Genomic DNA, 13,391 nt, shown 5'->3' with positions numbered 1-13,391 from the left:
GGCGGGAGGAGAAGGGGGCGACAGAGGATGAGATGGTTAGATGGTATCACCAACTCGATGAACATGTGTTTGGGTAGACTCCGGGAGTTGGTGATGGACAGAGAGGCCTGGCGTGCTGCAACTCATGGGGTCGCAGAGAGTTGGACAGGACTGAGCGACTGAACTGAACTGAACTGAACTGAAGGGAGCTCGAAAGGCATTACTGCTAATGCTACATATGTCACATGTTAAGACACAGGTCCAGAATGGAAGGATGAGGAAGATGGTGCTATTGTCAGGCTGTTTTGAATAATGCGCATGCCTATCTGACTTGGCTTTAGAATAGAACATCTTCAAAGACAACTTTTTTTGCTAAGAGAACACACTGGTCATAGCAAACACCCTCTTCCAACAACACAAGAGAAGACTCTACACATGGACATCACCAGATGTCACCAGATGGTCAGACATCACCAGATGGTCAATACCAAATCAGATTGATTATATTCTTTGCAGCCAAAGATGTAGAGGCTTTATACAGTCAGCAAAAAGAAGACCGGGAGCTGACTGTGGCTCAGATCCTGAACTCCTTATTGCCAAATTTAGACTAAATTGAAGAAAGTTGGAAAAACCACTAGACCATTCAGGTATGACCTAAATCAAATCCCTTATGATTATACAGTGGAAGTGGGAAATAAATTCAAGGGATTAGATCTGATAGACAAAGTGCCTGAAGAACTATGGATGGAGGTTCAAGACATTGTACAGGAGGCAGTGATCAAGACCATCCACAAGTAAAAGAAATATAAAAAGGCCAAATGGTTGTCTGAGGAGGCCTTACAAAGAGCTGTGAAAAGAAGAGAAGTGAAAGGCAAAGGAGAATAGGAAAGATATACCCATTTGAATGCAGAGTTCCAAAGAATAGCAAGGAGAGATAAGAAAGCCTTCCTAAGTGATCAATGCAAAGAAATAGAGGAAAACAATAGAATGGGAAAGACTAGAGAACTTTTCAAGAAAATTAGAGATACCAAGGGAATATTTCATGCAAAGATGGGCACAATAAAGAACAGAAATGGTATGGACCTAACAGAAGCAGAAGATACTAAGAAGAAGTGGCAGGAATATACAGAAGAACTATATCAAAAAGATCTTCATGACCCAGATAATCACGCTGCTGTGATCACTCACCTGGAGCAAGACATCCCGGAATGCAAAGTCAACCGGGCCTTAGGAAGCATGACTATGAACAAAGCTTCCAGAGTACCTGAACCGTGAACTCCCAGATATTCAAGCTGGATTTAGAAAAGGCAGAGGAACCAGAGATCAAATTGCCAACTTCCACTGGATCATTAAAAAAGCGAGAGAGTTCCAGAAAAACATCTACTTCTGTTTTATTGACTATGCCAAAGCCTTTGACTGTGTGAATCACAACAAACTCTGGAAAATTCTTCAAGAGATGGGAATATCAGACCACCTGACTTGCCTCCTGAGAAATCTGTATGCAAGTCAAGAAGCAACAGTTAGAACTGGACACGGAACAACAGACTGGCTCCAAATCGAGAAAGGAGTACATTAAGGCTGCATGTTGTTATCCTGTTTATTTAACTTACATGTAGAGTACATCATGCAAAATCCCAAGCTGGATGAATCACAAGCTGGAATCAAGATTGCTGGGAGAAATATCAATAACCTTGGACATGCAGATGACACCACCCTTATGGCAGAAAGGGAAGAAGAACTAAAGAGCTGCTTGATGAAAGTGAAAGAGAAGAGTGAAAAAGTTGGCTTAAAGCTCAACATTCAGAAAACGAAGATCATGGCATCTGATCCCATCACTTTATGGAAAATAGATGGGGAAACAATGAAAACACTGACAGACTTTGTTTTGGGGGGCTCCAAAATCACTGCAGATGGTGACTACAACCATGAAATTAAAAGACGCTTGCTCCTTGGAAGAAAAGTTATGACCAACCTAGACAGCATATTAAAAAGCAAAGACAATACTTTACCGACAAATGTCCGTTTAGTCAAAGTTTTAGTTTTTCCATTATTCATGTACGAATGTGAGAGTTTGACTGTAAAGAAAACTGAGCGGTGAATAATTGATGCTTTTGAACTGTGGTGTTGGAGACAACTCTTGAGAGTCCTTTGGACAGCAGGGAGATCCAACCAGTCCATCCTAAAGGAAATCAATCCTGAATATTCATTGGAAGGACTGATGCTGAAGCTGAAACTCCAATACTTTGGCCACCCGATGTGAAGAACTGAGTCATTGGAAAAGACCCTGATGCCCGGGAAAGATTGAAGGCAGGAGGAGAAGGGCATGACAGAGGATGAGATGGTTGGATGGCATCACCGACTCAACGGACATGAGTTTGAGTAAGCTCCAGGAGTTGGTGATGGACAGGGAAGCCTGGCGTGCTGCAGTCCATGGGGTCACAAAGAGTCGGACACAACTGAGTGACTGAACTGAACTGAACTGAAGGACAATCTCCACCTTGCGGTTACAAGAAGATGAAACTGACATCCTTTCAGATATCCTTGAGCCCAGAGCTACCCAGATCCACACGGGAAAGGAACAGCTACTCTTTCACCAGCTTGGGTCACCAAGTAGACGATGACTTTTCTAAGGAGCTACATTTCGGAGGCATCACTAGTCTTTTTTTTTTTTTGATGCTAAAACTTTAAACTTTTTTCTTATTCAGAGAAGCAGAACATCCTCCGTCATTCCTTGAACATTTTAGTCTATAGTTTAAACATGCAGAGACTGATGTTTCAGAGGCATGATAGTCTTAATCTTTGTTCTTAGAGCATCTCTGATTAGCATTTGTATAAAAAAAAGAAAACCAACTGTGTACTACAAAGGTAAATTACAGATATCCTGTGTGATTGAAATGATCTTCAAATCCACTCATTTACTATTCCAGGACCTTGTGTGCTCCCTCCTGACACCTCTCCCATACACACACACACACACACACACACACACACACATAAACATACACAAACACCCCCCCTCCCCCGACACACACACACACACAAGCTGTGAGGGTTGTGATTTGGGATTATGGAATAATACAGAGAATACAAGCACAAATATTGCAAAAAAGATCTTCAGGAATTTTACTGATGTCATGATTCCCACCAACATTCAGAGAATACACAATGCAATATCTCTAGCCCAAGTATAAAAGAATTATGTTCCTATTTACTTTATACAACCCCTCCCAGTTCAGCCACACTATTGCCCTATCTCATAATCTCTGCGAGAACTTGTCATGGAAAGCATCTGAGGGATATCAGGGAAGATAAGATGATTGAGTCTCCTTATGTGACCCTTGGGCTTCCCCCTGTGGTTTAGTGGTAAAGAATTCACCTTCAATGTAGGAGTCACAGGAGACACTGGTTCGATCCCTGAGTTGGGCAGATCCCCTGGAGGAGGGTGTGGCAACCCACACCAGCATTCTTGCTGGAGAATACCATGGACAGAGGAACCTGGCAGACTACAGTCCATAGGGTCTCAAGGAGTCAGACATGACTGAAGCGACTTAGTATGCATGCATGTGACCCTCACCACAAATTAGAAGAGTTCATCTTGGCGTAGGTTGCCATCAGAAGCCTCTTCTGTGAGTCAAACTAATAAATCATCTCCTACTAGGATCAAGGCACTCCAGCTTCTTGGAATGACGGGACAGCATTCAGAATCATTCATTCCTCCCTGATGATCCTCAGTAGATAAAGCCTACATAGCAAATATGGGAGAGGTAGAGAACTCCACTTCTAATACAGTAATTGTTCTAAGGAAAAAGAACATATAGGTTATGCAGGAACCAATCCTTCTTTATTTTAAAAAGAACTCCTCACACCAATGTTGTCAATTTATGGCTGAAATGATCGTTAAACTGACTGAAGCCTATGTCTACCATTCTCCACACTCTCCCCTCTACCCCATTTCATGTCATACTCAAACATCTATAGTAGAATGTCTATAATGGATAAGATACAATGCATTTAGAGTAAAAACGGTCAAGGAATGAAAGAAGCTGCCCCTCAGTAACACAAATTGGAAAAGCTCAGACTGTTTGCTAACTGCTATAGTCAATTCTTCGGAGCCAGGTAGATTTATATTGCTCATGACCTTTCTGGCTCTCAAACTAGCCAGTTCTGCCTGCTTCTAGTTGCACCATTTTTAAGTTCTTGTCAAAACTGAGTCAGGAAGATGGTACCTCCAGGTAAGAGACAAGAAGATGTAACTGGAAAGGGGCACATGGCAAGATGGGAAGTAGGCTTCCAAGGCACTGAGGATGTTGTTTCTTAATCAGGGTGGCGGACACCTGTGTTCACAAACATGTTCCCTTTAAACCATACATATTCTTTAATATACTCTTCTCTGTGTATATTTCACAATTTAAAAATTATTTTGAAACAATTAGAGATTTATAAGAATTTGCAGAAATAATACAGAGGCCCCTGACTTTTACAATTTTGAAAAATGCCTCTCCCTCAATCCCCTGTAAAAAAAATAATTAAAAAAAAAAAACAACTAGTGAGGAAATGAGATTTGTAGAATGTGACTTTTGCTGCACAATAAGCTTGGGGGAAAGCTGAGAAAATATAGAATGATTTTTACTTGTGTTATTTCTTGTCCTGGAGATGAAAATGTCAAGTCAACATTATTCAGGTGAAAAGACATGAAACAGAACTAAAGGGATTGTATTGAAGTGTCACATTTAAGTTGTTGAGAAATGACATAATTCCAAGGGGACCTAAGACCGATTTAAGCATTCACATGGGAAAGACAAGAGAACTCTCATGTTGAGGTTATTCGGGAATAATTTCTTCTGAAACTAAAAGAAGACACGAAGTTCAATGGAAACGCTCATAGTATATCCAAAATACCCTTCTATGGGCTTAGAAACATCAAGTCTGTTTGGATTTTAAATGTGGAAAATTGGATTGGCTTTGAGACGAAGCTCCTAATTCACTCTACCAGTTTTCCTGAAATTGAAGATGCTACTAAAATTAGGCTTGCTCTTAACCAGAAACACTTACTTGAGTTAAGAGCATAAGCTCTTGAGCACGGATGGGCCAGCCTGGGAGGAAGTTTCACTGTTGTGCTCCACAAGAGTCAGTCAAGTCACCCGGAGGGCAAATAACCTGGACTAAAACCCTGACATGGCCACTTAGTAGCTGTGTGAGTTAACTTCTCTGAGCCTCCGTTTTGTCTTAGGTAAAGTATAAATAAGAAGACCTACCTCAAAACATGTCCTTGTGACTATTTTACTATTAATTTGTACTTATTGTTCAAAAAGTGTTGGCTATCATTATAACTTCTGTTAAGAGTTTGCATTTATCAATAGAGAAACAAAAATAAGGCTGCCTATTCTCTTCTTACTAGCATGACGTGATCAACAGAATTTAGTGCCTCATCTTTGGACCTTCCAAAGGCTTGGGCATTCTGTGTATGTGTGAGGGGTAGGGGTAACAGTTTGAATTATTTCATGTTTTCTGGATATTTTGACAATCCATTAGCAAAGGTTACCCTCCAGCAACAACTAGAGCACTGAAGGAGTGAGACTCAGGGCAGTAAGTTACCTTTCAATGGAGAGAAGAAAGAATCGAGAGTGATTCAGAGCTCAAGATAGCATAGTGAGAGGGTATTGACATGTCTGTACAAGCGGTGGGGACTGACATGGAAGGCGGCAGAGCTGGGGTTACAGCAGAGGTCGCTTGCTGACATCCTCTCCCCCTCAGCAGGGCTGACGTGCTTCCATGCCGCCCCTTCTCCACCTGACCTGGATTCCACTTAAAAAGGAGGCCATGGATGCATTCTCCCCTCAGCACCTCCCCTCTCGTCCCAAATACCGCCAGCTGCTGCTGCACTGTCAGTGCTGTCAGTGAAGACTGCGTGTGTGCGCTTGCTTGTATTGTATTCCATAATAAACTCTGTATGTATCTCACGCGTCTGCTTTGCTGTGCGTGCTTGCAAAGACTCTTGACAGGATGGGAACTAGTCTCCTCTCCTATAGAGGCCACATCAGTCTCTCTGGAGATGAGGCTACTTCAAACACACAGGTTCCTTCTCGGTGCTTCCTGCCCCCCGCCAAGAACATCACTGCCATAGTCAGTCTCTTATTGATGGGAGACATCATATGATTCTCGTGCATTGAGATAGAGAAAATATTGAAACCCATAGTTTAAACCAGTGTTTCAGGAAATGTGAGCTCCCTCAGTACCTACATTTGAATCACCTGATTTTCTGCCACCAATACCCACAAAGTCACTTATGACTGCTGCTGCTGCTAAGTCGCTTCAGTCGTGTCCGACTCTGTGCGATCCCACAGACGGCAGCCCACCAGGCTCCTCCGTCCCTGGGATTCTCCAGGCAAGAGTACTGGAGTGGGTTGCCATTGCCTTCTCCGTCACTTATGACTTCTAGCATATAATACCCCGCATAGCACCTGGTACTCATATAAGGCCTATGATAAATGTTTGCCAAACGGTCAAATACATTAATATTTCTGTTTCTTTGTTCCCTAATCTGGAAGGTTATTTTTGAGGTTTTTCAGCACTTGGTGGTCAGAAAAGTTCACTATATAGGCAGTGTTTGCTCCCTGGGCTCTATGCCATTTCATCACAGCCCTTATTAGGACTCTAAACTCAGACATCCCAAGATTAATTAGCATTTATTGACACTTATAACTTGTCAGGCACTGTACCAAACATTTTACGTATGCTCACAATAGCACTATGAGTTAAATATTATTGTCCCAAAGCATTGATGGGAAAATTGAAGAACAAATTGGTTCATGTTAATGAGCCTGGCCCACAGAGTGAGTTATAAGAGCAGAATTTCAACTCAAGAAATCTAATTCCAGCGTTCATGTGCTTACTTACTGTGTTGTGCTGCTTCCCATTGTACTGAGCACCCAGCATCCCCAGGGGCCTCTACTGGGCGTTGTGTAGACAAGGGTGCCCAGAATTTATTCTTGCCCATGGAACACATAGTCTAACTTAGGAGACAGAGATTAAAGAGGTAGACACATTGCTTATTTAAACTATCCAGTATGAGAAACACTATGAAGGATAAGGGGAGAGGAAACAACAAAGGAGACCAACTGAGCTTGTAATCAGTGAGGACTCGTATGAGAAGGTGACCTTTGAGTAGAGCCCCCGGTGTGAGGGACGTGAAAAAGAGCCTTCCACACCGAGAAAGCAGCAACTGAACATGTTGTGGAATATTTGAGGGTAGATTTAGGAAAGGGCTAGATGGTAATATTTTGGGGTTTATTCTGTGTGATTTTAGACCAAATGAAGTCTATTTTGGCAGAAAGGAAGCCAAAGCAGAAACTGGAGATTCGAATAAGCTTTCCCCAAGAAGTCCATGCAAAGTTCAAGATGGACCTGCTGATATTTGCCAGCAGGATTTGAGAGAGGAAGAGCAAAAGGGTAAAAGGGCCCTGGGAGGCGCAACACGGTGTCAGGAGGATGTTCTCTTGAGCAATGGTGTTGGAAATGCTCTGGCCAGACCTGAGAGGATTCGAGAAGTGAAGGTTCTGCAATGGCTCTCTGCATCTAACTGGAGAAGTACCACAGACCTACCATGGGAGGACTTTGCCCCTGAAAGAACAGGGATAAGGGAGCAGAGAAATAGATCGTGAAATTCAAGTGAGGCTCATGCCTTCTCTTACCATCTCACTACCAAAGGCTGATCTGGTTGCCACATCTCCCATATTCTACCCTCACCACTGCTACCCCAACATCAGTCCTGAGAGTCTCGATTCTAAGTACCTGCTTCATCATGATCCTCATGGATGCAGGAAGATCAAAGTATCTAAGACCGAAGATCAACAGGCAGGTCCCAGGAGGCTGTACAACTGTGGTATTGGCCTTATCTGTACTTGAAAGTAGAATATGGTAACTCTTGCTCCATAGCTTACTGTCCCTTCTGTCACTCTCTGGCCAAAATGCACCTGATTAAGGTGGGGATAATTAGGATAAAGCAAGGCAGGGCAGGGGGGAGGAGAGAAGCCTTTGCCCTCTGTGCTGCTGATCAGAAATAATAAATATAAGACCCAGAATAAGCTCTCAGGTTGAGAGTGCATCCTCCTTATTGATCATAAAGAGCACAGGAAGCATGTTTCATTATTAAGATTATGAGATAAATTTTTCATCAAAAGGATAAAAAATAATAAATGCCAGTAAGGAGCACTTGTGCATCCATTATGGAAAACAGTATGGAAGTTCCTCCAAAAATTAAAAATAGAACTATTATACAATCCAACAATTCCATTTCTGGGTATAGATATGAAGGAAACAAAATTACTATCCCAAAGATATATCTGTACTTCATATTCTTTGTAGCATTAGTCAAGGTATGGAAACAAATGCTCTAAGTGTCCATCAGCAGATGAGTGGATAAAGAAAATGCATATGTGTGTGCAAGCTAAGTCACTTCAGTCATGCCTGACTCTTTGCGACCCCATGGACTGTAATCCCCCAGGCTCCTCTGTCTGTGGGATTCTCCAGGCAAGAAAACTGGAGTGGGCTGCCATTCCCTCTTCCAGAAGATCTTTCTGACCCATAGATAGAATCCATGCCTCTTATTTTCCTGCATTGGCACGTGGGTTCTTTACCACTAGTGCCACCTGGGAAGCCCCATATTCTTTGCAGCGTTAGTCAAGATACATAAACAACCTAAGTGCCCATTAATAGATGAATGAATAAAGAAAATGCATATAAAAATACATAAAATGAGATACACCTCAGCCATTAAAAAGAAGGAAATACAACCATTTGCAACAACATGAGTGGACCTTGATGGCATTATGCTAAGTGACATAAATCAGACAGAGAAAGACAAATACCATATGATCTCACTCATTTATGGAATCTTAAACTAAATTAAAAAAATATCAAAAACTCAAAATAAAATATCAAAACTCAAAAATACAGAGAACAGATTGGTGGTTGCTAGAGACAGGGCCTGGTGAGTGGGCAAAATAGGAAGGTGTTCAAAAGGTATAAACTTCTGGTTAGAAGAAGGTTCTGGAATGTAATGTACAACAAGGTGACTCTAGTTAATAATAGTGTATTGCGTATGTGAAAACTCTTAAGGGAGTTTAAAATGGGCTTCCAGGGTGGTGCAGTGATAAAGAACTTGCCTGCCAATGCAGGAGACATTGATTCAATCCCCGAGTCAGGAAGCTCCCCTGGAGGAGGGCATGGCAACTCACTCCAGTATTCTTTCCTGGAAAATCCCATGGGCAGAGGAGCCTGGCGGACTTCTACCCATGAGGTTGAAAAGAGTCAGTCAAGACTGAGCACAGAAAGGAGGAAGGAAGAGAGTAGATCCGAAAAGTTCTCCACGTTAGGAAAAAAGAACTTGCGACTATGTGATGTGATGGATGTTAACTAGATTATGGCCATCACCCTGAAATAAATACCATATCAATGCATTATATCATACACCTTAAAATTATACAATGCTATATGTCAAAGAAGAAAGAAGTGTCCAGCTCTGCAGGACCACTATAAATCCTGAAGCTGTTTTGCTAGTTTACCTCTTGTTCACCGGGCAGCTCTCAGCTGCCAACCTCAGACCCTGTATTGCTGGCCTTTGCCCAGGGCTGAGCCATTCTCTGCTTTTCCTACCTCCTTCTGAGAACTTCTGTAAGCAGGAAGAGTCCAGGCTTGGGCAAGGTTTTGAAATTGGGCCATCAAAGCACTAGAGGGTAGAGACTGCAGAGTGTAATGCACAGTTTCAAAAGCTCTTGTATTCTGTGAACATGCTTTTTTGGGATCAGTCCTTTGAATTCTTACCTCCTGAAAAGCCTCATGTTTGGTTTAGTGATGGAGTTTCAGGGTCTAAAAATTGCCTGAAGCAGATGCTTCAGCCTTCTTCTAGCCAAAGTCAAAAGCACCTGGTGATTGAAAGCCAAAGATAGTAATAGAAAGCATTCACTGTCCTAAACTCTGTATACGTAACTTCTAACCCCCTGGAGTATAGTCAGGGGTATGAGTAACAATTGGGGAGGGGGAGGATCCAAACCAACTTCATGCTCAGGCCATGGCAGTGCTCACCGTTACTGACACTGACCCCCTTGGCCCTGGCTCTGTCCCCCAGACTTCCTCCAGCCCACTTTCCACTATCCTCTGATCCTGATTTAGCATTGTCCCCTCCTTACCCATGACCTGACCTTCCCAGTCCCACGGAGGTAGAAAAGGCCTAAAATTTGACTGCTAGCCCAAAGGAAATCCCATGAGAACAAGTAGCTACTTCCATGATCTCACATTAAAAGTTATGTGTGCTGGTATTGTTATAAATAAAAATACCTAAAATCTGAGAATTGTTCCTGTGTGTTAGATGCTGTTCTGATTCAATAATAATCTTGTATACAAAGAGATATGGATAATTTAAGATAAACACATTTTTTAAAAGCAAGATAATTACAGATAATGATAAATGATGCAAAAAATTTTTTTTAATTAATGTGATATATAGAAGTTAATATGTAAGCTTATCCTAGAGAGTGACCATGGATGGGAGTGGGTATTTGGACCTAAAGAATGAGATGGAAAAAAAAAAGAAAAAAAAAAAAAAGAATGAGATGGAATTATTCAGGGGAGACCTAGGCAGACAGCACCCCAGACACAGAAACAATTAATACAAATTTCTCAAGCCAGAACACATTTGCATGTTCCAGGAAAAGAAAGGACTCTTGTGTGGCTGGAGGGGGGCCAAGAAGAGATGTGAATCCAGGAAATGCAGAGGTCAGCTCACGCAAGGCTTTATAGGATTTAACTCTGAAACCAATGAAAAGTCTTTGAAGGACTAAGTGAGATGTGATCTGATTTATGTTTTATGAAAGTTCACCTTGGATGTTGAATGGAGAACAAATGATAAGAAGTGAAAGTTAGGAGGCTATTCAGAAACCAGGCAAGGGATTGTGAAAGTACATTAGAAAGATTGGTGACAGTGGCAAGGAGTTAAGTGCGATAATCCTTGCAGTTTTATATTAATAGAAAAGAAAACTGACAATCAGAAAGATTAGGGAAATTGATAAGGTTGCACAGCCAGCTAGTTGCAGGCAGAGCCATGTTTCAAATGTTTATCTCTTTAATGCCAAAGCATGCTTTCCATCCTCTGCATTTCCTTGAGTCTCTGCTTTCTCATCTGTAAAATAATAGTTTGGGTTAGATTTTTCTGTGAAATATCTTCAAACTGTAAAATATCAAAACTTTCCAGTGAATTCATCAAAACTTGAGCAAATGCTTTCCACTTGTTGTTGTTATTGTTCGGTCGCTCACTCATGTCTGACTCCTTGTGACCCCATGGGCTGTAACACGCCAGGCTTGCCTGTCCTTCACCATCTCCTGGAGCTTGCTCAAAGTCATGGACATTGAGTCAGTGATGCCATTCAACCATCTCATCTGTTGTCCCCTTCTCCTCTCACCTTCACTCTTTCCCAGCATCAAGGTCTTTTCCAATGAATCAGCTCTTCGATTCAGGTGGCCAAAGTACTGAAGCTTCAGCTTCAGCATCATTCCTTCCAATGAATATTCAGGGTTGATTTCCTTTAGGATTAACTAGTTTGATCTATTGCTGTCCAAGGGACTCTCAAGAATCTTCTGCAACACCACAGTTCGAAAGTATCAATTCTTCAGTGCTCAGTATTTTTTGTTGTCCAACTCTCACATCCACACATGACTACTGGAAAAACCATAGCTTTGACCATATGGACCTTTGTTGGCAAAGTAATGTTTCTTCTTTTTAATATACTGTCTAGGTTTGTCATTGCTTTTCTTCCAAGGAGAAAATGTCTTTTAATTTCACAGCTGCAGTCACCATCTGCAGTGATTTTGGATCCCAAGAAAATAAAGTCTGTCACTGTTTCCATTGCTTCCCCGTCTATTTGCCATGAAGTGATGGGACTGGATACCATGATCTTCATTTGTTGAAGGTTAAGTTTTAACTGGCTTTTTCACTCCCCTTTTTCACCTTTATCAAGAGGCTCTTTAGTTCCTCTTCCCTTTCTGCCATAAGGGTGGTGTCATCTGCATATCTGAGGTTATTGATGTTTCTCCTGGCAATCTTGAGTCCAGCTTGTGCTTCATCTAGCCCAGTAGTTCAAAGGATGTACTCTGCATATAAGTTAAATAAGCAGGGTGACAATATATAGCCTTAACATGCTCCTTTCCCTATTTTGGACCATTCTATTGTTCCATATCTGGTTCTAACTATTTCTTCTTAACCTGCATACAGGTTTCTCAGGAGGCAAGTAAGGTGCTTAGACATGGTTCATACTCCTTGGATGTAGTCATGTGTAGTCATATAGAACTATATACTACACATGACTGCATACTACATATGTGATCATATGTGTCCCTTAGGTTGTTTTTTGTCTCATGTGATGAGGAAAGATGCATATGTTTACAGAACTCACGTGTGGTCTTTGGTTTTCAGGAACTTTCAAGATAAGGGTGAGAAAGAGATCACATCTAGCCACAGCATCAGCAGGGAATCTTGAATTGTCTGCAGAAAGCAGTCCAGGCAATGAAAAATAGTGATGGAGAGTAGGTGAGGAGTAGCTGAAGGGAAGCAAGGTTATCGGATAAGCACTGGGAATAAATTGTAAGATATAGATAAACAAACAAATTCATCACCTGTAAAATGAGTCTTTTAAAAATCAGGCTATGGCTTTTTACTTTTTTTTACATTTTTTTTTTTAATATTGGAGCATGTTGGTTAACAATGTTGTAATAGTTTCAAGTGTACAGCAAAGTAATTCAGTTTTACATTTACATGTATCTATTTTTCTCCAAATTGTTTTCCCATTTAAGTTATCACAGAATATTGAGCAGCATTCCTTCTGTTATACAGTAGATCCTTGTTGGTTATCTATTTTAGATATAGCAATGTGCACAAGTCAATCCTAAACTCCCAGTCTTTACTTTTTACCTTGGACATGCTTTTATTATTTGAATTTTTGTATACAGTGTATATTAGTTTTGTAGTAAAATATTTTAAACAAAATCAAGTCCAGCCATTTTATAATAATGAATATCTTTAAGTTCTTTAATAGTGTAGCAATACATTCTGGATATTTTTGGAGAGGCACAATTTCAAATGTTTTGGTGGTAGAGCAGAAAGAGGAAGTTGACATTGATAAGTCACTTCACACAGTGGCTACCAACTCAGATTCTGGAGCCAGACTGCCTTTGAAATCTTGGTTATACCACTTACTGTCTATGACATTTAGGGCAAATTACATAATCCACTGGTGGTTCAGTGGTAAGGAATCCTCTTGTCAATACAGGAGACACAGGTTTGATCCCTGGGTCAGGAAGATCCCCTGGAGAAGGAAACGGCAAGCCACTCTAATATTCTTGCCTGGGAAGTCCCATGGACA

At 41.3% G+C, this 13,391-nt stretch overlaps 1 protein-coding gene across 17 annotated transcripts in view; it reads right to left on the bottom strand.

Annotated features, from left to right (window-relative positions):
• Window positions 1-13,391, bottom strand: part of LOC145526991 (uncharacterized) — a 294,041-nt gene that overhangs the window by 144,133 nt on the left and 136,517 nt on the right. The window contains exon 4 of one of the 17 annotated variants that reach the window (XM_081544167.1): window positions 12,426-12,570. The exons of the other annotated variants lie outside the window; for them this stretch is intronic. The gene's annotated coding sequence lies outside the window, so the exon portion shown is untranslated. The remainder of the gene's footprint in view (window positions 1-12,425; window positions 12,571-13,391) is intronic. 17 annotated transcript variants of the gene reach the window in all.

This window comes from Giraffa tippelskirchi, chromosome 11, assembly GCF_054371585.1.
Source record: "Giraffa tippelskirchi isolate mGirTip1 chromosome 11, T2T-mGirTip1v1.2.pri, whole genome shotgun sequence".
In the NCBI taxonomy this organism is placed as follows: Eukaryota; Metazoa; Chordata; class Mammalia; order Artiodactyla; family Giraffidae; genus Giraffa; species Giraffa tippelskirchi.
The sequence above is the reverse complement of the archived record's forward strand: the minus strand, read 5'-3'. Positions and strand labels throughout refer to the sequence as shown.